Here is a 25,324-nt window from a genome sequence, read left to right on the forward strand (position 1 = left end):
ATCTGAAGGGTCATGTACAAGATATCAAGCTGTAGTTCTTAGCTTTGAGGATCAGAGCTAAAACTTGGAATCCAAGAACTAGAAGAGATCTTTGGTCCCTCCCTCCCACTCTGGGTGGTTGAATAGATAATTCATCCATTATCCATCCATCATCCATGCTTATCTATGATCTTCCTGACAGTCTTTTGGAGGATGGGAATATTCTTGGCTCCCCATGGGGCAGTGGAAAGGATGCTTGGCTTGGAGTCACAAAATGTGTTCAAATCCTGTGTCATATTACTAGCTATGTGACTCTGGACAAGTTACTTCTAGTCCATTTAGGCTGCAACAGAGAGCTCACTGAGATTAATACTATAAGATCAGGATGGTAGGATAGTGTATTGCCAGATGATGGGGAACAATGATAACAGAAAAGGCATTTGAATTAGGTGACGCTGAAGGTTTTGGAGCAGAAGAGGACTACTTTAGGTTTAAGTCTGATATAGTCTGTCTTTTAGCTGATAGAAAATCTGCCTCAAGTCAGGAAGATCTGAATGAGTTTTGCCTCTGACATATTCTGACTATATGAGGCTAGGTGAGTCACTTAATGTCTCAGTGTCCTGGGTAACTACAGGACAGAAGTTCTCTGTCTCTGTGTGTCTCTGTCTCTGTGTGTCTCTGTCTCTGCTTCTGTCTCTGTGTCTGTCTGTCTGTCTTTCTCTCTGTATGTTGGACCTCTTTTGGTGTCTGGGGAAGCTGATGGAAGAACAGAAAGATTTTAGCCTACTCTTGCCTCTGACTCATACTTACCTTTGGTAAATGCCCCCAGACAACCCTTGAAGATGCTAAGTTACAGTATTCTCAGAATAATGTTTTTAATGATCGAAGAAAACGCTAAATTTCAGTTAGAGGATAATGAAAATAAAGATGTAATTTTTTTTCCCTACCGGTTCCTGGAATCCTAGGACCTTGGTTAAGACTGCCAGCTCTAAGACCAAAAATTGCAGAGCAGGTACTGATCTACATAAGAAGATGGAGTTTCCAGCACCAGTGAAATCATAGGCTCTATTCAGTAAGTAATTCTCCAAGAGTAAGCTTGCTTTTCCCCTCTTCAGAATCTCACTGTATGCAGAGGATCAGTTCCCTTTCATGCTTTTGGGCACTTTCACCCAGCTGCTCCATATTCTGACCATTAAGGATCATGACCTGAGCCCAGGACCAGCTCCATTAGGCAAAGAATCAAGGCTTTCAGATAATAAGCTCCATACTGGGGGCAAACATTTATGTTAGATTCCATGGCAGGGGAAGAAGATGGTAGACGGAACTGTCTCAAGTTCCTTTCTAATGGGGTTTTTGCAACAACTCACCACGTGGTCAGACCACAGATTGGTATCACCGTGCCTTAGGACATACAAGATGGCTTGAGGCTTTGTCTCTGCCATGTTTGTGTGCATTCTGAATGCATTAACCTGCACATGTTCTTATATGAAACTCTTACAGCTGGTCAGGTTGTCACACCTAACCTGGTACCCAAGATTTTAATGCTTAGCAAGAATTTATTAAAAGCTCTGTTTATACTATCTCCACCTATTTCTCTCCACGTCTATCATCTATCTCTCTATCTATTTATTTCTCATTTGTCTGTGTGGGTCTGTCTCTCCCTCCTGGGGATGCCTGGGGCAGAAGACCTTAAAGGCTTCCAAAGACCCCCAGGATACTCGGGAAAGAAAGGGGAAATAAATCAAGCCACCCAACTCTCCAGTCCCCAGCTGAAAAAACAGAGGAGTTAATAGAAGCCAAACAAATCCCCTTTATTTGCTTTGTGGGTCAAGGGTCAGCCCGAGTAACTCATTAATTAACACAGCAGGAGCCTCACTATTGACAAGGTTCTGTGTGCTCAGCCATGGGAAGACCCCCTACAGTGAAGCAGCTTGTAGCCTCTCTCTCCAGCTCCTCCTATCCCTTTCCACATTGTTGGGGCCTGGGAAGGGGCTACTGGATTCCCTTGTGAGCCCCAAACTGGGCTTTCTCGTCCTTTCTCCTCTAATCCCTCTTGCCCCTTCTTTTGACGTGCTCATATAATTGTGAAGCTGGTGTCGTGGAAGGGATCCAGGAGGTTCATTACTATTGCTATTCTGACACTGTGACCTTGGGCAAACGGCTTACTGCTTTTGACCCTCAGGTTTTTTATTTGTAAAACCAGATGAGCCCTAAGGTCCCTTCCAGTTCTACTTTGAAAACTCTTGTCTCTCCTTTGGGCATTCTGTAATGCCTCCCAAACACCCTGCTGGCTCCCGTGTCCCCATCCACCTGGTCCTCCCGACCACTTCTAGCCCCTTTCTCCCCTCAGGCTGGTCTCTCGCTGGGCAACTCCTCCCATCTGGCTATCAAATTTTGCTCTCGGTTAGCTCTTTCTCTAAGGGAAAGACCCAATAAACCATTCACACGGTGGTGCTAATGGTGGATAATGGGCTTTAAGCCTTCCCAAGGGCATTTGCATTTCAATGGGACGATGCCTTAACCCAGGGAAATAAAACTCTAAATGTGGAATTTTAAGCTACCCAGAAGCTAATGGCTGGCTGGGGTGGGGTGATACCTTTCCAACTCCCCTTCAAATCTACCCACACAGGCAAGCTATACCTAAAGCTGGTTCTTTTTACCCTTTATTCTCTGCCAGATGTGTATACTCAGAGTTTTCTTAGCTTCCTTCATTACTTACCCTGGGGTCACCTGCACCTGGATGTGATTCAAACATCTGTCTGGATTCAGCAGAGAGTACTTCCTCTTTTTAAACCAACTCTCTGTGATGAATTAGAGTATCTGTGGATTTGGGGAATGGATTGTTCTGTTTTAGGTAGCTATGTTTAATCCTTTGCATTATGATCATGGGACCTGGTCATTGGAAACTACTTCAGAGGCTTCTTAGTAGCTGTGTGACCCTGGGCAAGGCACTTACTCCTGGCTGCCTCAGTTTCCTCTTCTATGAAATGAATTGAAGAAGTGACTGACCATTCCAGTATCTTTGCCAAGAAAACCCCAAATAGGGTCATGAAGACTTAAAAATGACAGAAAATCATTGAACAATCAAAACTTACTCCTGACAAGAAATGCCCTTTACAACACTCCTAATAAGTGTTCATCTTGTTTTGACTTGAAGACCTCTAGTAAAAGATCACCCAATAGCTCCTCAATAGCAGCTCCATTTTGGACAGCTCCAGTTAATAGGGAGTTTTTCCTTAAATTGATCCTAAATCAGCTTCTTTGTCCCTTCCATCCCGTTCCCAGTTCTGTCTCCTGAGACTAAGTAAAATAAATTTGGTGATCTCTCTTCCAAAACCAGGTTCTCAAATAATTGAAGGCAGCCATCCTGTCCTTGCTAATTCTTCTCTTCTCCAGTTCTTGCAGCTGATCTTCCCTTAGAGTATGGCGATGCTTCCTTTCTCCTTTCACCATTTGATTGGCACCTACCCTTGGTCCTGAGGGAATCTTAGGTAGAAAATAATAGTCTGAACTGAAGTTTTCTCAGCCTGGTGTTATTCTCAGCTTTGCTTATTTTTTGTGCAACTCTGCCTCATTTAAATCCACTTCACTGCCAAGCCAAGACACCACCCCGTGATGTGATTGGTTCTTTTTGAAAACAAAGGATGAATAACAACAGCAACAGAACTCGTAAGTTTACTACAATTTGCAAAACCTGTGCCCATATTCTGACTTCACCTCTTTGCTACCCAGGTACCTTTGTTTCCTGAGGTTATACTAGTTGATCTCTAATTTTTTTTCCAGTCTCCAATCTCATGATCCTAAGGCTGTTAAGCTAAACTGGCCTGTCTACTGATGGATTTGCCATTTTGTTTTGAAGTTGAATGCCCCTGTTTCCTGTGACAAGTATTTCCTTAAGCTTTCCTTGTAGTTGTCTCTTTTTGGGTCTTTGTATGGCTGCCACTCAGGGATCCTGTTGTCATCCCATCTTCACACATGTCCAGTCCAATCTGGTTATGTTGCCATCAATGTCAATTTAATGCCGAGGGACTGGCTGTATTCCTTATTGTTGGGGATCCTGCCTTTCTATGTGATTTGATTCCTGAATTCCTGACCCTTATCAGACAGGGCACCATTGCTGCTCTGAGGGCTAGTACTTTTAGGTTATAGAAAAGCAGATTTTAATTATACTTCAACTCTCCTTAAACATTGGGTTTGTGGGGTCCAATGTGGTGCAGGAAGATATTTTTCAACAGTTGTCATTGTTTGAATGAGTAATTTTTTTTTAGTATGTGTAATTTTTAAATTAGCTCTAAAACTTTTAATACTAGAAGTCCTTATTTCTACTTTTTAAAATGGCTCTATCTTTTTTTGTGTGTCTTGCTGCTTCTACCCCTTTGCCTTCTTTTTTCTCAGGCTTAGGTCCTTATGCCTATGGTCCACTGAGATTCATCAGGATGAAGCTTCAAGGACTGAGTGATTCTCAGTAGAATATTTAAAAATTTTACCAGTCTAAAGTAGAGTTTGGGTTAGGAAGCACCAGTTTAGGGAAAAGTATCAGGAAATGGGTTATAGTCCCAGATCTGCCATTAATTAGCTTGTAATAGTTTCTCTGGGCCTTCATTTCCTCATCAGTAAAATGAAAAAAAATAGACTAGAGACATGTTAGTTTCCTTAACTCCAAAATTCTCTGACAAACATCCACTGTCTTTTTTTCCTATTCTCTAACTTCAATTTGGAAACCTGGAGTTCATTTTCAGTCTTAGATATAAACTTTTGCATTAATAAACATGGCTTTCTTTGCATCTTCACATAGAACATAATAAAAGGCAAGGTTCTGATATGGGAATGCCCACGAAAGAATTTTAGGGTTTTTACTTCACTCCCTGACCCTTGCTCATACACTTTTCATTTAGTTTAAAAATCCCATGATATTTGAAATCTTAAGACTGGGGTTTGCATCTTAGTTCTGTCATTTATTAGTTATGACATTGGGCAACCCATTTCACATCTTTAAGAGCTCAGCTTTCTCACTTGTAAAGTGAAGGATAGCAGAGTTTGAATCCCCAGGTCACTACTTGGTGAAGTTGAACAAGTCTTTGAGCTTCTCTGGAGCTGAGTAAAATGGAGCTTGTAAAATGAGGGATCTGGGCTAAATAAACTATAAAGTGCCATTCAGTTCTAAAATTCTGGGGTTTTGTGGTCTGGAGTTTGATTCCCTATGGGGTCATTCTCTTCCCATATCTCCTTACCTGCACAATCTCTGGGAGGGTATCACCTAGCTGTTCTTGATGTATCCTGCATGATGTGTGGTCTTCTGTTCTGGTGCTGTGTAGGAAAAGTTCTTTATTCATCATTTGCAGGATTTACTATTGTTATTGTTCAGTCATGTCTGACCTCATTTGGGGTTTTCTTGATCAAGACTCTGGAGTGACTTGCCATTTCCATCTCCAGCTCATTTAAAGATGAGGACACTGGGATAGAATGACTAAATAACTTAAGATCACACAGCTAGTGTCAGAGGAAGAATTTGCACTCAAACCTTGCTAACTTCAAATCCAGCCTTCTATCTACTATTCCAACTATCCAGTTCTTATAATAAATCTGTATGTAATACATGTACAGTGTAATAAATCCCTGGGTGCTTTTGCCTTTGAATACTCACCCATCTCTTTCATCCCAGTGTTTTCTGGGTATGTGGGACTAAGCCTGGCGTACTAGTATGAGTGGGAGCTGTAGGCAATCCAGAACTAATTAGTCTCTGCCTCTTGGCAGATCTGCCTCTTGGGAGATCAAGTTAGAAATCTAGTAAAGACTTGCCCTTCCTGGAAGTACTAGATGGATACTCTCAGTCTCTGGATAAAGGAGTCTAATCTCTTCCAGTTCTCATGAACTAAACGATCTCTTATAAGCCTGGTCCTAGTGCACACTCTTCAGCTGTAATGCCCATCACTTTTTAAAAAATCAATGTTACCTATTCTGCCAGCCTACATTTCTGTTCACTCACATAGTGGTTAAGATATATTAACTTTGTATCAAACTGTGCATACCCTTTGATCTAGCATTGTTTCTATTGGGATTATATCCCCAGGAGATCATAAAGGAGGAAAAGGGACCCACATGTGCAAAAACGTTTGTGGCAGCTCTTTTTGTAGTGGCTGGAAATTGGAAACTGAGTGGATGCCCATCAATTGGAGAATGGTTGGGTAAATTGTGGTATATGAATGTTATGGAATATTATTGTTCTATGAGAAATGACCAGCAGGATGATTTCAGAGAGACCTGGAGAGATTTACATGAACTGATACTAAGTGAAATGTGCAGAACCAGGAGATCATTATACACAGCAACAAGAAGACTATACGATGATCAATTCTGCAGGACGTGGCTGTCTTCAACATTGAGATGATTCAAACCAGTTTCACTTGTGCAGTGATAAAGAGAGCCATCTCATACCCAGAGAGAGAACCATGGGAACTGAGTGTGTAACACAACATAGCATTCTCACTCTCTCTGTTGTTATTTGCTTGCATTTTGTTTTCTTTCTCAGTTTTCTTTTTCTTCTTGATTTTTCTTGTGCAATAAGATAACTGTATCTTATAAATATGTATACATATGTGGGATCTAACATGTATTTCAACATATTTAACATGTATTGGACTACCTGCCAGCTAGGGGAGGGGGTGAGGGGAAGGAGGGGAAAATTTTGAACAAAAGGTTATGCAAGGGTCCATGTTGGAAAAATTACCCATGCATATGCTTTGTAAATAAAAAGCTTTAATTAAAAAAAAGATATATTAACTTTAGAGTATTTCAATATGGTATCTTCTGTGAACTGAAAACATCATTTATCCCAAATAGACGAACCCTTCGGCTCCTTGGTTATTCCTTTGCTGGAGTGGGATTTCATCATTTGCACCAGGGGAGTGGTATATTATTTTAGAGTAGAAGTTATCAAAGTAGATAAGAGGGAATTATGTCTTTAATATTATTGGCTTCCTTTGTAATCTTATAAGTTTTATTTTACATATTTAAAAATATGTTTCTTAGAAGGGGTCCAAAGGGTTCCACAGACTGTCAGAGCTCCAGGACACGAAAAGGTTACAAATGTTTTTAGAGGTTATCGGAGGAAATGGGTCTAAAGTAATCAATCTTAATCAACCATCCATTTCCAGGGATCTGGGTCCAACAGTCTTCCATCTTCATAGCTCATGTTAATACAGTATTTTGAGATTTATAAAGTAAATGATTCCTCCCCCCCCCCAATCCTTATCAGGTAGATTGTATAAGTATAATTATCCCCATTTTGCAAGTGAGGAAAGTAAAGTTCAGAGAGGTCAAATGATTTCCCTATAGTCACATAAGTAATGAGGAGTGAAGTTAAAATTCAAATTCCAGTCCCCTGACTTTAATTCAAACACTCTACCATACCAGGCAGGCGGTTTGGGATGAAAACTTGCTGGTGTGGCAAAGCAGAGGTCATCTGATCCTTGAGTGATAAAGCTATCAATTGGTTCAACTCTCCTTTGGGTCAGATCTTCTCATTCGACTGTGGTCTCTGTTAACCTTGAGGGCTTCTTGCCTGTTTACAGGAAGAACTTTCAGCTCCCACAGGCTCATATAAGAATTGTCTGATTGTGCCACAAATCCTTTCCCCCCCCTGGACCCGCCCCAGGACTTCTAAGCTGCTATTCTGGCGGGTTCTCATTGTCATGGGAGATTTGAGTTGACAGTGATGCTGTCGGCATCCTCCAAGCAGCCGACAGAGGCCGGCAATGATATCCATTCATTTGTGTTGATGTGGGAGCTGAGTCTCTGAAGGTTTGCTGGAGAACCTAACAAGACTGCTGGGGAATGGCATTCAAGTTCCATTCAAGAGAAGAAAAAATTAATAATATGTGTTACATAATATGAAGTGTATCATATATAATATGGAAAATTCAATCTAATAGGACTTGTTCGAACATTTAATATGTGCCCAGCATGTGAGACACAAGAAAAATAGAAAATATGGTCCCTATATTTCAGAAGCTCCCAATTTATTTGGTAGAATAGGGTTTGATGGACTTTGGGACTGATTTATGAGTTAGGTTGAGTTATTCAACTTTTGAGGTGATAAGAAAAGAACAACAAAAAATAAAACTATATAGGATAGCTCTTTTAAAGCCACGACTCACTTCTAGTAGAGTGAAGAGAGGAGGTAGTAAGCCCAGTGATTCTGTATATCAGCAAACCTGCTGTGCCATGAGAAGCCCCCTGACTTGATGAGATTGGAAGAATGGACCAAAGAGTTCTATACAGAGCACAATGAGAAAGTATCTCTGGATCAGGTGAGGTATGTCCTGAAGGGAAGAAGTCATTCTCCTCTGGAGTCCCGTTGAGAGTCAGGAATTAGCTTACAAGGGTTCCTGAACCTAAGGAAACCTGGGGAACATGAGTTAAAGATAAAAGTTAAACAGCTCAGGTGACACTAAATCCTGAACTTTGCATCACTCTGCTGCATTATTTCTGAGTTTGTATAGGCTGTTTTCCTCCCATAATATACCCTGGATAATGTATTAAGGTAGTTCAGAGACAAGGTTGAGGGGAAAAGGAAAGTGAGCAGAGAGGAGTTCTTAAGGAAATAATGGAGGAAACTAAAAAGAATAGATAATTTGGTGTCAGATCAAACAAATTCATGAATCCAAAGAGCCAGTCTAGTTTAGAGGTAGCTAGATTGTCTTCAGAAGCTGGTGTTCAGAAATCAGAAGGATTTCTAAGTCATGAAAAGTGAAAGCTCCTGGACTGTGAGAGTTGGTACAGTTCTCCAGGGAGCTTAAGTGTAAGCTTCTTGAGGGCAGGGACTGTTCCACTTTATATTTCTATCCTCATTTCCTAGCACATAGTAGATACTTAATAATTACTTGTTGTTTGATTGGCTGTATGTCAGTGAAGTCAGAGGCTCAAGATTGGATCCTGGATCCTAGATCTGTTATGAAGATAAGTACCAATAAAGTAACAAGAGTACCACACAAGTGGGAGATATGTGAGGGAGAGATATATTAGTATAGGCTGGAACGATTATGAATAGGATTATATTCTTTACAGTAGAGGTGAGATTTAAGACTGAGCTTTGAAAGATGAGCTAGGTTTTGATAGCAAGTGAAGAAGAGAATTGTGGTAAGGGGGGGGAATGCCATGCCTGAAGATGTGGAAATTGGAAGGAACATAGGATAGGGCTTGAGGGAGAGGAGATAAAGTTACCCGCTTGGCTTAGGATAAAGGATATAGGTAGGAGAGAATAAAGAGATCTGATTGGCTAGCCAGGGAGCATCACAGAATGCTTTGGATGCCAAGCAGAAGAGTTTGGACTTGATCCATTGGCTAAAGGCAAATGTCTGACTTCCCGAATATTATTTGGGCTTTGGCCAATAAATGAATGTGGTTAATGTTAACAGAAGCTACAGTCTAGGTTTTTACCTGTAGCCTATCAGCAAAGACTAAGTATGTAGAGGACATAATGAAAGGCACATCCTATTGAAAGGAGCTGTCTTCCATCATGCATTGTGCCAGCATCTGAAAATTTCACAGCATGAAGCCATGGCTTTGTAGCTGGAGGAGGTGGAGCACAGAACTCTTGTGCTACCCAATTTAGCAAACATGGCTTCATGTTTCAATGAAGCATCAATGAAATTTTCAAGTCATGTCATAAAAAGGCAAACTTTGCCCTTATTCATATTGCTTTTTCCTTAGAATGTCCTTCACACCCTTCTTTCTCTCAAAGCATATCCTATCCCAACTAACTTTCACTTTTAGCTCAAGTTTCTCCATGAAGGTTTCTTAGAGAATCCCATTCCACAATGACCTCTTCCTTCTCAGATCTACTCTGTGGTGTATAACACACAATCTACAATGTGGCTCTTGCACTGTTTTGCACAAGTGTTTATGTGTATGCTTCCTGTCTCTTCTGTATCCCCTTAGACTGTAGCTTTTTCAGGGCAGCCCTTTTCCTCTTGGATCTCCAGTATAGGGTTGGATAATGTGTATTCAGCACCTACTTGCCTAATACTTAAATGATGACAATGGCAATAGAACATCTGATCCATTGCCTCATCTCCAAACAAAACTGTACCAATCATAGATAACAGAATTTTAGATTTAGACCTTAAAGTGACTTTGGAGTCCATGTAACTCAACCTTCTCATTTTATAGGTGAGGAAACAGATTCAGAGAAGAAAAATAATGTGATTTGCCTAAAGTCACCTAGGTAGAGTCACAGATGGATATGAATCCAGATAGCTAACTATAAAGCAGATATTCTTTTAACTCTATCACAACACTAAACATCTAAGTAAGATTTCTGTCCAGTCAAAAGAATTTTCCTGACTTTTATAGTTAACACAACTGTCCCATGGTGAGTTAAACAAGTGTCATAACAGTGCAAAATCATTGATTTCAACCTGAAATGTAACTATCATCCCTTCCTGCTGTCAGGAAACCCATTAAAAAACTTTGTCTGACTATTTCAAAGTCTGATTCTTTTTGTACAGCAAAATAACTGTTTGGACATGTATACATATATTGTATTTAACTTATACTTTAACATATTTAACATATATTGGTCAACCTGCCATCTGGGGGGGGAAAGTCGAAACAAAATTTTTTGCAATTGTCAATGCTGGAAAATTACCTATGCATAAAATTTTTGTAAAAATTAAATAAATAAATAAATTTAAAAAATAAAATTAAAAAAAAACTTTGTCCTCTTTGTATTATGGAATATTATTGTTCTATAAGAAATGATCAGCAGGATGAATACAGAGAGGCCTGGAGAGACTTACATGAACTGATGCTAAATGAAGTGAATAGAACCAAGAGAACATTGTACACAGCAACAAGAAGATTATGTGATGATCAGCTCTTATAGACTTGGCTATTATCAACAATGAGGTTATTCAGGGAAATTTCAATAGATTTGTGATGGAGAAATCCATCTGCATCAAGAAAGAGGAATATGGGGACTGAATGTAGATCACAACATAGTATTTTCACCTTTTTGTTGTCGTTCATTCACTTTTTTCTTTCTCATTTTTCCCCTTTTTGATCTGATTTTTCTTGTGTAGCATGATAAATGTGGAAATATGTGTAGAAGAATTGTACACATTTAACATATTGGATTGCTTGCTGTCTATAGAAAGAGATGGTGGGAAGAGAGAAAAACTTGGAACATAGGGTTTTGTAAAGGTGAATGTTCAAAACTATCTTTGTATGTATTTTGAAAATAAAAGCTATTTTTAAAAAAATCTCTCTACTTTTATCTATATATCTATCCTTTTATTGACATCTTAAAGAATTGACATTCATCCTGTAATAAAATCATCATCATCATCATCATCATCATCATCATCATCATCCTGCAAGGAGTGCTTTGTAATTTTTAAAGGCTGTGTTTTACTTATTATAGGAGAATGGATAGATGGCATGCTGGACTTGGAGTTTAGGAAGACCTATGTTTAAATATCACATTTGTAGTTAAGAACTATTTTCCCAAGCACTAGTCATTCAATCTCTCTGAGCTTCAAGCATCTCTCTAAGACTATAAGAAATCACAGGCCATTGACATTAGCTTTAATAGCTTAAAGCTGTACCAAGATTTTTGGGACATCCTGTATTTGTATTATTTGGTTTATTAATAATGACAACTCAAAATTTGATAGCCCTTTCAGGTTTACAAAGTATTTTTCTCACAAAAACACTGTGGGTGCCCTGGACAAATATTATTATCCTTGTTTTATAGATGAGAATAGGGATCTGAGGGTTTGATTGAATTGCCATGGTCAAACGGTTGGACAGAAGTGGAACACTTCTCCTTACTGATCTTCAGAAGAATCCTGTGGGATAGATGGGACAGGTGCAAACATCTTCATTTTACAAAGCTTTAGTCTAGGAGTATGAAATAAATGACCTTACTACAAATTAGTATCCAGATTCTGGACTCAGAACCCAAGTTTTTTGGATTCACTTAACTTAAAGAGTATGAAAATTCTACTCAGTCCCATTTCCCCAATTTCTGATACAACCTCCTTTCCTTTTCTTTTCATTTCTTTTTTTTTCCCCTGAGGCTGGGGTTAAGTGACTTGCCCAGGGTCACACAGCTAGGAAGTGTTAAGTGTCTAAGACCAGATTTGAACTCAGGTCCTCCTGAATTCAAGGCTGGTGCTCTATCCACTGGGCCATCTAGCTGCCCCTACAATCTCCTTTTCACCTACTGCCTCCAAACTAATTGCTCTGCCTGCCCTTAAAATGGGACCAGCCATTAGTACTATCTAAGTCTTCATTTTCTGTTGTATCTTTCTACATCACATTTTCCTACATTCTCAGCAGAATCTAAATTCCTTGAGGTACAGAGACTGTTTCATGTTTATCTTCCTATCTCCCTGTCTCCTACAGCCCAGCTACCACATTAATTTCAAAGGATTTGTGACTCTTTAGTGTGGGAATTCCTTCCAATATTAAGGGGATAACACTTTGTGTATAACTTAGTAAATACATTTTCTAAATTGCCTCAAACTTAAAGGTTTTGAATGAATGGCCCAAGACCACACTAGTGGTGTTAATAATAATTCCTACTGATAATGGAGTTTTACATGTCATATCTCAATGGATTTTTTTTTTATAGCATCAGTCAGCTAGTAAAGAACTAAGACTGGTCCAAATCTAGCACTCTTATTTTTATCTACCACTACCCATTTCACTCTCCTTTTGAACACAGTAGGATGTTGAATTGGATGAAATTGAGGGATCTACTAGGGAAGGTTTACAGGTTTGTATGTTATGGCAGAAGCAATAGAAAGCCACTGAAGTTTCTTGAGCAGGAGAATAATGGTCAGATTTGTATTTTAGGAAGATTTTGCCACATCTATGGAGGATGGATTGGAAATACAAGAGACTATTGAAGTTAAGAGTCTAGTTAGGAAGCAGATGCTATCCAAAGTCTCCTTCTCAGGAAACAGTAGCTTAGGCAAGGTTCTTTTCTTATCCTACCTGGCTCTAGTATCCCATCCCTTCCCCCATTTCCCCATCAGCAAGTCAAGAACCCCAAGATTGGTTGGGCTCACACCTCAAACCTCCTGTCCCCTCAGTTCCTTTGAAAAAGCTCCCGATAAATTGGGCCTTTTCTTACCTTTATTGCCAATTATCCATCCTCCCTCTCTCTTCCCCACCCGCCGAGTGTGACATTTGAAAACCAAGTTCTCTCGTTCTCGGCAGGGCCATCATGGGCTACTAATGAGCCCCCCTGCGTGTAGCATGGTTAGCTCCTGGTTTATGGTAATAGTGGTTCTCTCCCCTTCCTGGCCCCAGTGCCTAAGGCCTTCAGCAGCACAGTCTTCAGGATCTACTCCTTTTTACCCATTTGTCATCCCTACACTTCTGTCTTCCTGCAAAGGGCAACTGGAATAACTCTGTGTATGGGGCAAATCAGAGCTCACGCGTTCTTTGGAGCACTTTAAGGTTTATAAAATCCCTTAAAATAAAATAAAATCCTGATGCTATTTCAGGGAGGTGGAGGCAGAAAAGTTCTCTCCTTCCCCTTCACCCTCCCAAAGCCTTAGCTGCTTCGCCCTCTTTGTACCCTCTTGCCATCTCTCCAATTCTCCCAAATGGGCTGGGCTCATTGCCTTGTGGCATAGTTACAGAAACGCCACTCAGCAGAACAACCCAAATCAAATGAATGTTAAACGGCAAAACTGCTAGGGACCAAATTAGCGGTGCATAATTAGTTTCATGCATAAACCTCTTCAAAGCATAGGTTGAACACGCTGGTGAGATGAGACAAGATTTTTCCCCCTAAGACTTAACTGGAAGTTTGGAGCCTTGAGTAGGGCAGGGGGCAGGTAAGGCCCCAGTAGAGTAAAAATGCCCCTCTTGTTTTTGCCCTGGAAGGCCCACATAGGCAGCTGATTTGCCTGGCAGAGCTTTCAAACTCACTTTTTGGTCCATCCAAGAGAGCCATCAAACTCCAGGCACCTAAGAGAGGGTTGCAAAGGGCAGACAGTAGAACTGAGTAGCCCAGGAAGAATGGGCTTGCTAAAGAACATTTTTTCACCAACAAGGCAGTTTCCATGGAGCTCTCTCGTTCCTTTGGCCCCCTTTCCCCTAGCAATCAATAAGTTGAAGACCTGAATAGAGAAAAGATTCAGGGTGTGTTCTTCTAAACTATTGCTTGGATGAGGATTAGGTTTGAGATTCTGGTTCTTCATAAACCCTAATAGTTGAAAATATGTAAATCATTTATCCCAGCTCTTCTAGATAATAGGTTAACTGATTGAGAACTGAAGGGACTTTTTAGTTCCCTTCCTCCCTTCTCTCGCTCATTTTATAGAGGAAGAAACTGAGGTCAAGAGAGAATTTAAGTAATCTATTCATAGTCACACAGGTAGTAAGTGCTGGAGGTGGGATTTGATCCTGGATGCTGATAAAGCTAGGATTTGAACCCAGCGATTTGGATTGCAAATCAAATACTCTTCTTTCTCTATGTTGGTTATATGTGCCTTACATATAGGAAAAGAAGTCAGGACTGAAGCTATGATCTTCTTACTCTTTGTAGACTAGACTACACCCTAATGTCTTTCCTCCCTCAAATCTTTTGAAAATTTCAATTCAACATTCATCTATTAAATACTTACTATCTGCAAGGTACTCTATATCTTGAGTTTTAAGGAATCCCCTGGGAATAGTTAATATTCTCCCATTTACAATGGTGAAGTATATCTAGGAAGTTCCTTTCTCAGAAGCTAGTTTTCACATTTGTAAAATGGGTTGACCATACTTAAATTATCTACACAATAGGGTTGTTGTGAGGAAAATGCAGAGCTTAAAACACTATACATTATCCTCTATAATGACATTTTACATAACTATATCACAGAATTGTTGAGAGGAAAATAATGTACAAATGTGTTATTATTTATTATTATCCACTTTTCGTTCATCCTTCAAGGACTGTTTTAAGTCCCACCTGCTCCAATAAGACTTCTTGGAACTCTTCAGGGTACTTATCTATCTTTGAATTCTATAGTTTGGAATCAGGAACCTTAGGAAAAACCGAATTGTGACCTCATTAGCTTGGCCAGTTCATTCTCTGGGTCTCACAACTACAGGAGTTGGTCTACATGACCCTAAGTCATTTATTTGTGCTGAGTCTCAGTTCCCTCACCTGTAAAATAGAGATATCTTCATTCTTTACAGGTTAAAAGGAGGCTGGATGATCTCTAAGATCATTTTAAATTTTAAATTCTATTATTTCTGTTCAATCCAATCCAGTTGGATGAAAATGTATTAAATACCTGCTATGTGCAAAGCCCATGACCTGAGCGTGGAAAATGTAAATAGATAGAACAGAAATGGTCCTTGCTTCTACTGAAGGGATGTAACATGTAATAGATTATTCTATATGTAATAATTAGATAAGGAGGAAAAGAATATTAATAACTAAGGGAATCAGGAGAGATTTTCTGTAGGAAAGGGCATGTCTGCTGGACCTTCAAGGAAGCTAGGGATTCAGTCAATAGATGGAGAAAAAGAGGAAGTACATTCCAACATGAGGGATAGCCTGTTCAAAGGGCTGAAAGATGGGGAACTGAATTCAGGGAATGGCAAATAGGCCAATTTGACTGGAACATAGTGTGAAAGGGAGTAATGTTCTATGTTTCTAGAGAGAGAAAAGCTTTAAATGCCAGGTTCACAGGTTTGTGTGTTATGGGAGAAGTAATAGAAAGCCAATGAAGTTTCTTGAGAAGGGGGGATAACATGGTCACATTTGCATTTTAAGAAGACTATTTTGCCACATATGTGGAGGATGGATTGAGAATGCAAGAGACTATTGAAGCTAGGAGTCTAGTTAGGAAACTGTTGTTACAATCCAGGGGAGAGATGATGAGGGCCTGAACAGGATGGTGTGTGTGTGTGTGTGTGTGTGTGTGTGTGTGTGTGTGTGTGTGTGTGTGTTCAGAGAGAGAGATAAAAACACAGACACAGAGACAAAAAGAGGCAGAAAGAGAGGAACAAAGAGACAGGAATAGAGAGAGACAGAGTCAGACAGAAAGAGAGTGACAGATAAAATGGGGTGTATTTGAGAAATATTTGGGAGATAGATCCAAAAAGGCCTAGAAAACAAATGCTGCAGGTAGAATAAGAGGGGTGATAGTGTTAGTATAGCAATGGAAAGAGAGCAGGAAGGAAGAGGGAAGAATTGAGTATTCAATTCAAGGTCCTAAATGAATTGTGGTGAGCCCAATAGAAGGAGGTCTTGTGGATCATATATGATAATGTATGCAAAAACACTTTGAAAAAATTAAGTATTGTATAATTTTAAGGTATGCTAGTAATAGCAATCATTATTTTTATTGTTATGATCCCTATTTTACATATGGTGAATATGAGACAGGGAAAAGTTAAATGACTTTTTCAAGGTTTCATAGAAGCTAGTCCTAGCAGCACTTCCCAGAGCAGGGCTTTTAAAAACATTTTCTTTAAAAAATTTCTTCATGCCATCATGCATGAAGGATACCTGATCTCCCTCCAGGGGGGCTATTTGATAGCAAGGGAGTTACCTTCCCTTTTGTTGCATTTTATTTATTCTCTCTTAATTTAACATCTCTATTGCCTTAGTGACGAGTGGCCAGAAATATGATGAAGGACTTGCAATAAGGAATGTTTTCCCTGCCATAAATAAACAAAATATCCAATCAAATACCATCAGATTACCCAGCCCAAGCACAGACAAAATGACACTAATGAGACACAACACACATTAGCTTAATACTCTGCCAGGGGGAATCTGTGAGCATCTGAGAGCCAGCTCAGGCCAGGGCAGACCAGTGGCAGAGAAACACTGTTCTTCCAGCTAGAGGGGAAAGGGAAGGATTCTACAGACCAGACCACATGGGTCTTGGTTTCCCCCTTTGTAAAATGGAGAGTTTTTTTTCCAACAATTAGTAAGATCATTCATCCGAGTTTACTGTAAGTCCAGCCTCGTGTAGAACATTGAACTACATTCTCATGTCATATCATGCCCACTAGCATGGCAGGTACTCTATTAAGCATTTTGATACAAAGACAGGTAAGAGGCAACCCTTGCTCTCATGGAGCTCATAGTCTAAATGGGGGAGGCAACATGCAAACATGCACAAACAAGATTATATATGTATACATACATGCATGTACACAGAGATATACATGTTTATACACACATGCATACACATATACACACATATATGTATATCAGATAGACAATCAAATAGCCTAAACTATTCTGAGGAATATGAATATTCAAATCTATTACAATGGACCCATGAAGGAAGAAGATGTTATCCAGGTCAGAGAAAAAAACTAATATGCGAAATAATGCATTGTATCATTTCACATGTATATTGTGTTGGAGAAGAAGATGTGATCCTTATTCTCAGTGAGACAGAATTTAGAGGTTCACAAGAGACAATGGCATATGGTGGCATCCAAGTGTTAGAAATGTGGGGTTCACAAAGTAAATATTAAAGGAGAGGGAGATCTGTAAATGCTGGGGGGATCTGGGAAGGCTGGGAGGAGGTGGACTGGAGGCCAGGACTTGAACATAGAAAAAAAAGTAGAACAGGTTTTTCTATGAGTTTGGATTTAGGTTTGGAGATGGTAAAGGAAAAGAAGTAGGACAATAGAGGGACAAGATAGAAAGCAGCCTGACTGGAAGAGATTTATGTGGGGACAGAATGAATTGATTCATAAAAGAGTATGATATTGTTAGGCCAATAACCCCCCAAACATAGTAATAACAACAAGGAGGAGCAGGAAAAAGGAGAAGCAGATCCTAGTATGGGATCAGACTGTAGTTCTGAGCTAAGTACTTTCAGTTCTCTCACCCCTCCATGGACAACTGGGAGTTAATGGAAAGTTGTTGAGCAGAGAATAACTGTATGATGAAAATTTTATTTTCAAAAGCTTAATCCATTGGTAAGTCTGTTTGTAATCAGAATCAGAAGGTAGAGAATAAGTGTTGGTGGGACCTATGGTATTTTCTATGAGTAGTCAATCTCACTCCTACTTATTGCTGACTAGCAGACCAAGCTTTGAAAAAGCCCTCTTAAAAAAACCAAGCTTTTTAAAATTTTCAAAACATATGCAGAGATAGTTTTCAACATTCACCCATGCAAAACCTTGTGTTTCAAATTTTTTTCTCCCTCCCTTCTCCCCATCCCCTCCTCTAGATGGCAATAATCCAATATATGTTAAACAATATGTGTAATTTTTGTATACATATTTCCACAATCACCATTCTGCGCAAGAAAAATCAGATCAAAAACCAAAAAGAAGAGAAAGAAAACAAGTCACTGAACAATTATAACTAGTCTGAATCATCTCATTGTTGAAGAGAGCCACATTCCTCAGAACCGATCATCATATAGTCTTGTTGTTGCAGTGTATAATGATCTCTTGGTCCTGCTCATTTCCCTCAGCATCAGTTCATGTAAGTCTCTCCAGGCCTTTCTGAAATCATCCTGTTGGTCATTTCTTACAGAACAATAATATTCCATAGCATTCATATACCACAATTTATTCAGCGATTCTCCAATTGATGGGCATCCTCTCAGTTTCCAGTTTCTTGACACTATAAAAATGGGCTACTACAAACAGAAAAAGCTCTCTTCTTTCAAACCTTTAGCTGGATTGAATGAGGTCCCCTCAGAGACATTGTTGGTCTTCACAACTGGTGAAGACTGGTGTCTACCATCTTCAGTGTCCACCTGAGCCATGGGGGGGCTCCCTCTCTTCCTCCTTTTGACAGTCTCTCACTGTCACAATATCCCCACCACAAAATAATGTTTCAGCTAAGCCCAAAACCTTCTTTTCTACAAGGGGAGAATGGAGGAGGGGGAAGCTAGATCATACCCGCATACTTTCCTAGGGGATCCTGGACCTGGGAGAGATTAGCACCTGTCTCTCTCTGCTCTTTATCACTGTCAGCTACTTCAAAGCAGAGTGGAGATAGCAGCCTTCCTATGGCAGAGCTAAGCTCCCGAAGATAAGATGATAGTCTGTGGGCCCCTGAGCTAAGTTGTGTTCAGGGAAGAAAAAAAATCCCCATAACATCATAATAATAAGAGTAGAGTTTTCTGTCTGTCAGTGTGTCTTCCTCCCTCCTTCTTTTCCTCCCTCTCTCCTTCCTTCCTTCCTTCCTTCCTTCCTTCCTTCCTTCCTTCCTTCCTTCCTTCCTTCCTTCCTTCCTTCCTTCCTTCCTTCCTTCCTTCCTTCCTTCCTTCCTTCCTTCCTTCCTTCCTTCCCTCCTTCCTTTCCCTCCCTTCCTCTCTCCTTTTCTCCCTTTCTTTTGAAACCAGAAGAAGTGAAGCAGCAACTATAAGATATATGTGGCAAAATGACAATTTGGTATTTAAGGGAATAGTGAAATAGTGTAGCCTGTGGGCATTCTTGGTCCTTACCAGCAAAGATCTGTGTATGGACAGAATTGGCTCATTGCTTTTTAAAAATTTTAGTGTGGCTCCTTTCTTGTTCCCTAAAGTTGTAAGCATATAAGTCCAACACTGACATTAAGCATTAATGAACTGTGAGGTCACATACAAAGTATGAATAAAGAGCATTGGGAAGGCTCAAAATTCATCCTCCATATGAACACATCCTTGATCCTCATATATACTTACTTACATATACCTTCAGTTTAAAAAGAAATTTCTTATACTATTAGGCATATAATACAATGAAGTAACAATAACAACAATAATGAAGAGGAGATTAGGTTGCAGCTCCAGGCTAGGTTCTTTCAACTTTTTCCTTTAGGCAACATGGAGCCATGGAACACATACATACATACATACATATATACATACACAATGTGACAACATGTGTACTTCTTCCACGAAGTTCTACTTGGTTTTCACAGCATGACATCATGCCCTGCACTTTCCCATTTTCCTTTTGAAATGCCATTAGATTGTGAACTTCTTAAAGACAGTCTTTCTTTTTCTTATTTTTTTATTCCTATCTCTTAGCATGGAGCAAATGCTTAATAAATATTTATTGAGTTGAACTGAAAACAAACACAAATATACTTGTCCCAACACAAGCACTCCCACAGATATATATATATATATATGTATATATATATACACACATATATATATATACATACATACATATATATATATATATATATATATATATATATATATATATATATATATATATATATATATATATATATACACATATATATATATCCCATTCTCACTCTTCAATCAAATGCTTGTCCCCATACATAGAGGTAGGGCTAACTGGTTTTTAATGGTAGCTGGAGTAGGCAGACACATACATGATTCCATGTGAAGGAAAATTAGAAGTCTCATCTTTCCCTCAGTGCCCCAGTCACCCATCTGTTTACTGTTTACTATTCTGAAAATCCATTATTTGATAAGCAGTGTAGTGGTCCAAATAGTACTGGTTTATGAGTCAGGAATCCTAGGTTTGAGCACAAACTTTATCCGCTATAGCTATGTGATAGGGGCAAGACACATAACTTTCTTGAGCTTTAGTTTCCTCACCTCTAAATGGGGATCCCTATATTTACCCCCATGCTTTAGAAATGGGAGCTGTTGTCCTCTCCAGGCTTCAGATGCTATTGGGGGGATACTTTCGGGTCCTATCCCCTCAGTGTGGGTGAGTTCATGATTTCCTTTTCTCCCTCCCAGTTCTGGGTAACCTGAGGACACAGGACATCTGAGGGGCAAAGTGGGACTGAGAATAGGGAGTGAATGGGGAAGAGAGGCATTCTTTTGCCAAATCTAGCACGGGCACACCTCCTCTTTCTTTCCCTAGACTTTGGTCTTCCTCTTTTCTTCCTTTTTTTTTTTTGGCTTTCATCCATTTCCCTTCATCTTTGTCTATGTAGGGCCAGGGAGGAAGTGATTGGAGAGAAGCCAAGGGCCGGGGTTTCTGGGGCAGCCCCTGTGACCCAGCAAAGGGAGAAGGAGAGGAAATTAGGGAGACCAAGGAGAGGTTGCCAGTGAAGCTGGAAAGAAAGGCCTGGGAGGAGGCTGGGACTTCAGAACCTGTTCTTTTCTATTTCTCCCCAAGTCACCCTGCTGCCTGATTCCCGCTGATGCCATAGACTTGCAGCCGATGCTGTGATTAGCATTTTAATGCATTTCAGAGGACCTTGTCCAAATTGCTCTGGAAATCAGAAATCAGGAGTTTATCTTCAGGTGTCCCTACAGAGCTCACAGTTCTCTTTCAATTCCAATAGGGTCCAGGAAAGGGAGAAAATGTTTGTGCACCCCTTGCATGGGTATCACGTGTATCTGCCTGCAGGTACATGTGAGTATTTTATGTGCAAGTGAGCACACATGGAAGACTCTCTCTATATACATATATAGGTACATACATGTACATGTAAATATGTATATATGCACATATATTTCTATCTATCTATGGGAATTTCCATTCATGTCTATCTCAGACCATGCAGAAAGAAAAGTGAAAAGATCTCTCTAGTTAAAAGCCAGCTGTTTCTGCTCTCCTTGACAATAGCATGCAGACCTGTGGGCCTATCCAGCAGCTCAGAATCCTGGGACAGCTCAGCTTCAATGACTTAGGACAATTGGGGTATACCCAGGAGGCCACTTTCCTTGCCTTCTCTATTCCATGCTCTGTCTCCCTCTTCTGAAGCCTACAATTGGATCCTGACCCACAGAACAGTCCTAACTCCTTATTATCCACTCTATTGTCCTCTCATTCTTCCCTAGATGTGAGTTGCCTCTATCACTAGACTGTGAGCTCCCCAAAGGTAAACATCGCATTTCCTTTTCTTGCCTTCCCTCAAGTCTCCTGGAACCAGGTCACCTGCATAATAGAAGTGATCAATGCGTACCTGTTAATTAATTCACACACATAGGGACCCTTTCTAACTCTCTGTTTACTCCTTTTGATATCAGACTGGGGATAGGTCACATTCAATTAATACAGGATTTCCCAAAAATCTTAGTGCAATTAAAAATATATAATAGCTTAAAAATTCACTAAGACTTTTGGGATACTCTATGTGGAGTAAGTGAAAGAGGTCTATTAGAAGGAAGTTCCATTAGGTAACTTAAAATCATAGACACTTGGTGGGGGAAGGAACTTCAGAGGTCATATGGCTGAACCAATTCTGAAATCTCTCCTAAAATGCTCTTGAGAGATAGATGATCATTCAACTTCTATCTGAATACTTATGGTGACTGTAAAATCACTATTCCACAAGAAAACTCCTCTTTTTAGATTGCTCTAATTTTTTGGGATATATACACACATGCACATATACACATGTATAAATATATGTCAGATTTGAACTAAAGAAGATGAGTCTTGATTCCAAGCTCAGTGTTTTATCACTGTACCACCTGGCAGGTGTATATATGTTTGTATGTAAGTGCACTCACATGCATGTGCATACATACAGACACAGAGTATGCTCACATAGTATTATAAGTGTGTATACACATGTCCTTACGTACGTGTGTACACATACACAAAAATATGAAGTTTAGCTGAGATACACTGCCTTATGTGAAGGGAAATCTTAACTGGAAAGGAATTGATAGCTCTACCCAGTTCTGGCCCTCTCCCATCCCCATTCCATCCTGTGTTAGCATGGCTACTATTTTTTCCATCCTTGGCTTCTCAGCATGCCTTGGAGCTCATGTATGACGTGATCTAGCTCAGGAGCCTAAACTAGGAGAGTGAAATTTGGGGCAGAAAGACAGGTGAAGGATCAGGAGGAGAGAGCGTGGAATGACTGGGGAAATGGATGCCTTCCTTCTTGAGGTTTCCACTCAGTCTATGAGCAATAAATTAGTTGCTAAGAGATGTGGGTTTATACCCCAACTTTGCCATTATCTAACTATAGAATCCTACATGCCTTGAGACTAGGTGATTCCTATGGTTTCTTCTACTTCTAGCAATCTACATCTCTCCAGTCTCAGCAGTAGAAATCTGATGTTTCTACAGGACAGCCCTTCAAACATTGAAAGAAGTTCTTTTAGTTTCTAGAGCCTCTAGATCATGAATTCTTAAACTTAGTGGTCTGTAAATTGGTAAATATTTTGATAACTGTATTTCAATACAATTGGTTTCTTTTGTTATCCTGTTTCATGAGTTAAAAAACAACAACAAAAAAAACCCAACAACATTCTTTTGAGAAGGATTCCATAGGCTTGCCACATTGCCAAAGGGGTTCATGGCACATAAAAGATAAGAACTCTTAATCTAAAAGAACACCTTTATTTTCCAGATAAGAAGGTCCAGTATGGAGAAGTAAATAGCAAAGCTGACATTCAAATCCAGGTTGTCTGATTCTAAATTGGATTCTTATTACTATACTGTGAAGTCTTAACATATCCTCTGCCCCACTCCCCAAACTCCTTCCTATTTTTAGTTTCTTTAATCATTTTTTCACAGAATAGTATTTAGATTTCCTGCCTTTCTAGTCATCTTTCTCTTGGTGTGCTCTAATTTGTTAATGTCCCCTAAAAAACAGTGCTCAGAACATAGTACTTGTATGCCAAAATAATTTCCCTAAAGGACAAATCTGACCGTAAAATTCCTTTGCTCTAGAAACTTCAGTGACTACTGCCTCTAGGATAAAATACAAACTCGTCAGCTTGGCATTTAAAGTCCATTGCAGTCTGTCTCCATTCTGCCTATCCAGACTTATTTTACATTTCTTTCTTTTTTGTTTTGTTTTTGGGTACTCCATATTCTAGCCAAGCTGGCTTTCCCCAGAATTTGGCCTCTGTGCATTTGTACAGGCTGTCTCTCCCCTTCCCTTCTTGGAATGCATTCCCTTCATTTCTGCCTCTTAGATTTTCTAGTTTCACCAAAGTTTAATCCTTATGGCATAATACAATGGTTCTTAAACTTTTTTTGGCCTTAGAATTCCTTTATATTCTTAAATTTATTGAAGAATCCTCCCCAACACTTTTTATTTATATGGCCTATAGCTAACTTATCATATTAAAAATTAAAATATAGTTGTGTTATTAGGAAAATAGTTTTGATCATATGGATCTCCTAAAAGGCTTTTGGGAACCCTTAGAGGATCCTAGGACAATAATTTGAGAATTGCTATTCATGGTTAAGATGCTGTACTTAGAATCAAGAAGTGCTTGATGATAGACCACCAGCCCTGAGTTCAAATCTGACCTCAGACACTTAACACTTCCTAGCTGTGTGACCTTGGGCAAGTCACTTAACCCCAATTGCTTCAGCAAAAAAAAGAGCTTGATTTGAATATTGCTTCCTATCTTTACTTTGTTATCACATCATATAATCTCCATGTAAACCTCAGTTTCCTCATCTGTAGAATAAATATTATTATAATACCTGAAGCACTAATCTTGCAGAGTTGTGAAGTTCTAGTGAGAAAATATGTCCACAGCACTTTACCAGTTTTAAAGCACTTTATAGATTTCATGTATTAACAATGCTCTCTCCCTTAAATGATCTTCTATTTCATGATCTATTTACTGCTTTTCATCATAATCACTGTACTTCCAACACTTTGTATCACACCTTACACCTAGTAGGGGGGTTTAATCATTGCTTGTTGAATGTGGTCTGATCAGGGAGAAGTACAAGAAGATGATTAATTATCTCCTTCTCTTGAAGAGATATTGAAGAATAATGCAGCCCAAAGTGGCTTTATTTTTTAGTTATTACATCACACTCGAGTCCTACTGGGCTTGAGGTCAACTAAAATCCCAAATTTTTGTCAAGCAATGTGCTCCCAATTCAGATCTCCCCCATCTTACAGTAATGGTGCTGAGAAGCTATTTGCGACTTGAGTCCTTGTCATTGCTGTCTCAAAGTTGTCCCTTAATTTCAATTATATAAAATGGCTAACTATGTAGAATTTGGGAAATGTGGGGGGGGACTGTGTGCCCACAGAAAGATAGTTTCTTATGAATTTGTTTAATGTAAATAAATCCTCTATTTATCTTTGGCTGTTAATAAATTCATGCATTATTAGAAAATCCCTTATACCAGAAGACCTGCTGAGATAGATCAGCTCATTTTAAGAGATTTCCTGTTGGCAGAATTCAAAGCAGACACCTGCAGCCGGCCCTGTGCAAAAGGATTTAAATAAACACACACAGATAATTAGATCAGTTAACCTCGCAAATTAAAACAAGCACATCGTATTATCTCTAGTTTATCCTAAAAGAAAATATTAAGTTTCCCCAGATAAATAGTTTAATAAAGAGAGAGGAAGATGGTACACATTGGCTTACCCTGGCCCGTGTGGGCAGGAGGCAGCCGTAATCTGCCACCAGAGAGCCCCTTGTGG

At 39.5% G+C, this 25,324-nt stretch overlaps 1 protein-coding gene and 1 long non-coding RNA gene across 2 annotated transcripts in view; both read right to left on the reverse strand.

Annotated features, from left to right (window-relative positions):
- CELF4 (CUGBP Elav-like family member 4) overlaps positions 1–25,324 on the reverse strand; it is a 553,093-nt gene that overhangs the window by 371,053 nt on the left and 156,716 nt on the right.
- Positions 1,574–20,076, reverse strand: LOC141549599 (uncharacterized). The gene is made up of 2 exons (XR_012484393.1): positions 8,136–20,076; positions 1,574–5,286 (listed from the first exon to the last, which is right to left on the reverse strand). It is a non-coding gene; the product is annotated as an uncharacterized LOC141549599 (long non-coding RNA).

The sequence above is a fragment of the Sminthopsis crassicaudata genome, chromosome 1, assembly GCF_048593235.1.
Source record: "Sminthopsis crassicaudata isolate SCR6 chromosome 1, ASM4859323v1, whole genome shotgun sequence".
NCBI classification, from domain to species: Eukaryota; Metazoa; Chordata; class Mammalia; order Dasyuromorphia; family Dasyuridae; genus Sminthopsis; species Sminthopsis crassicaudata.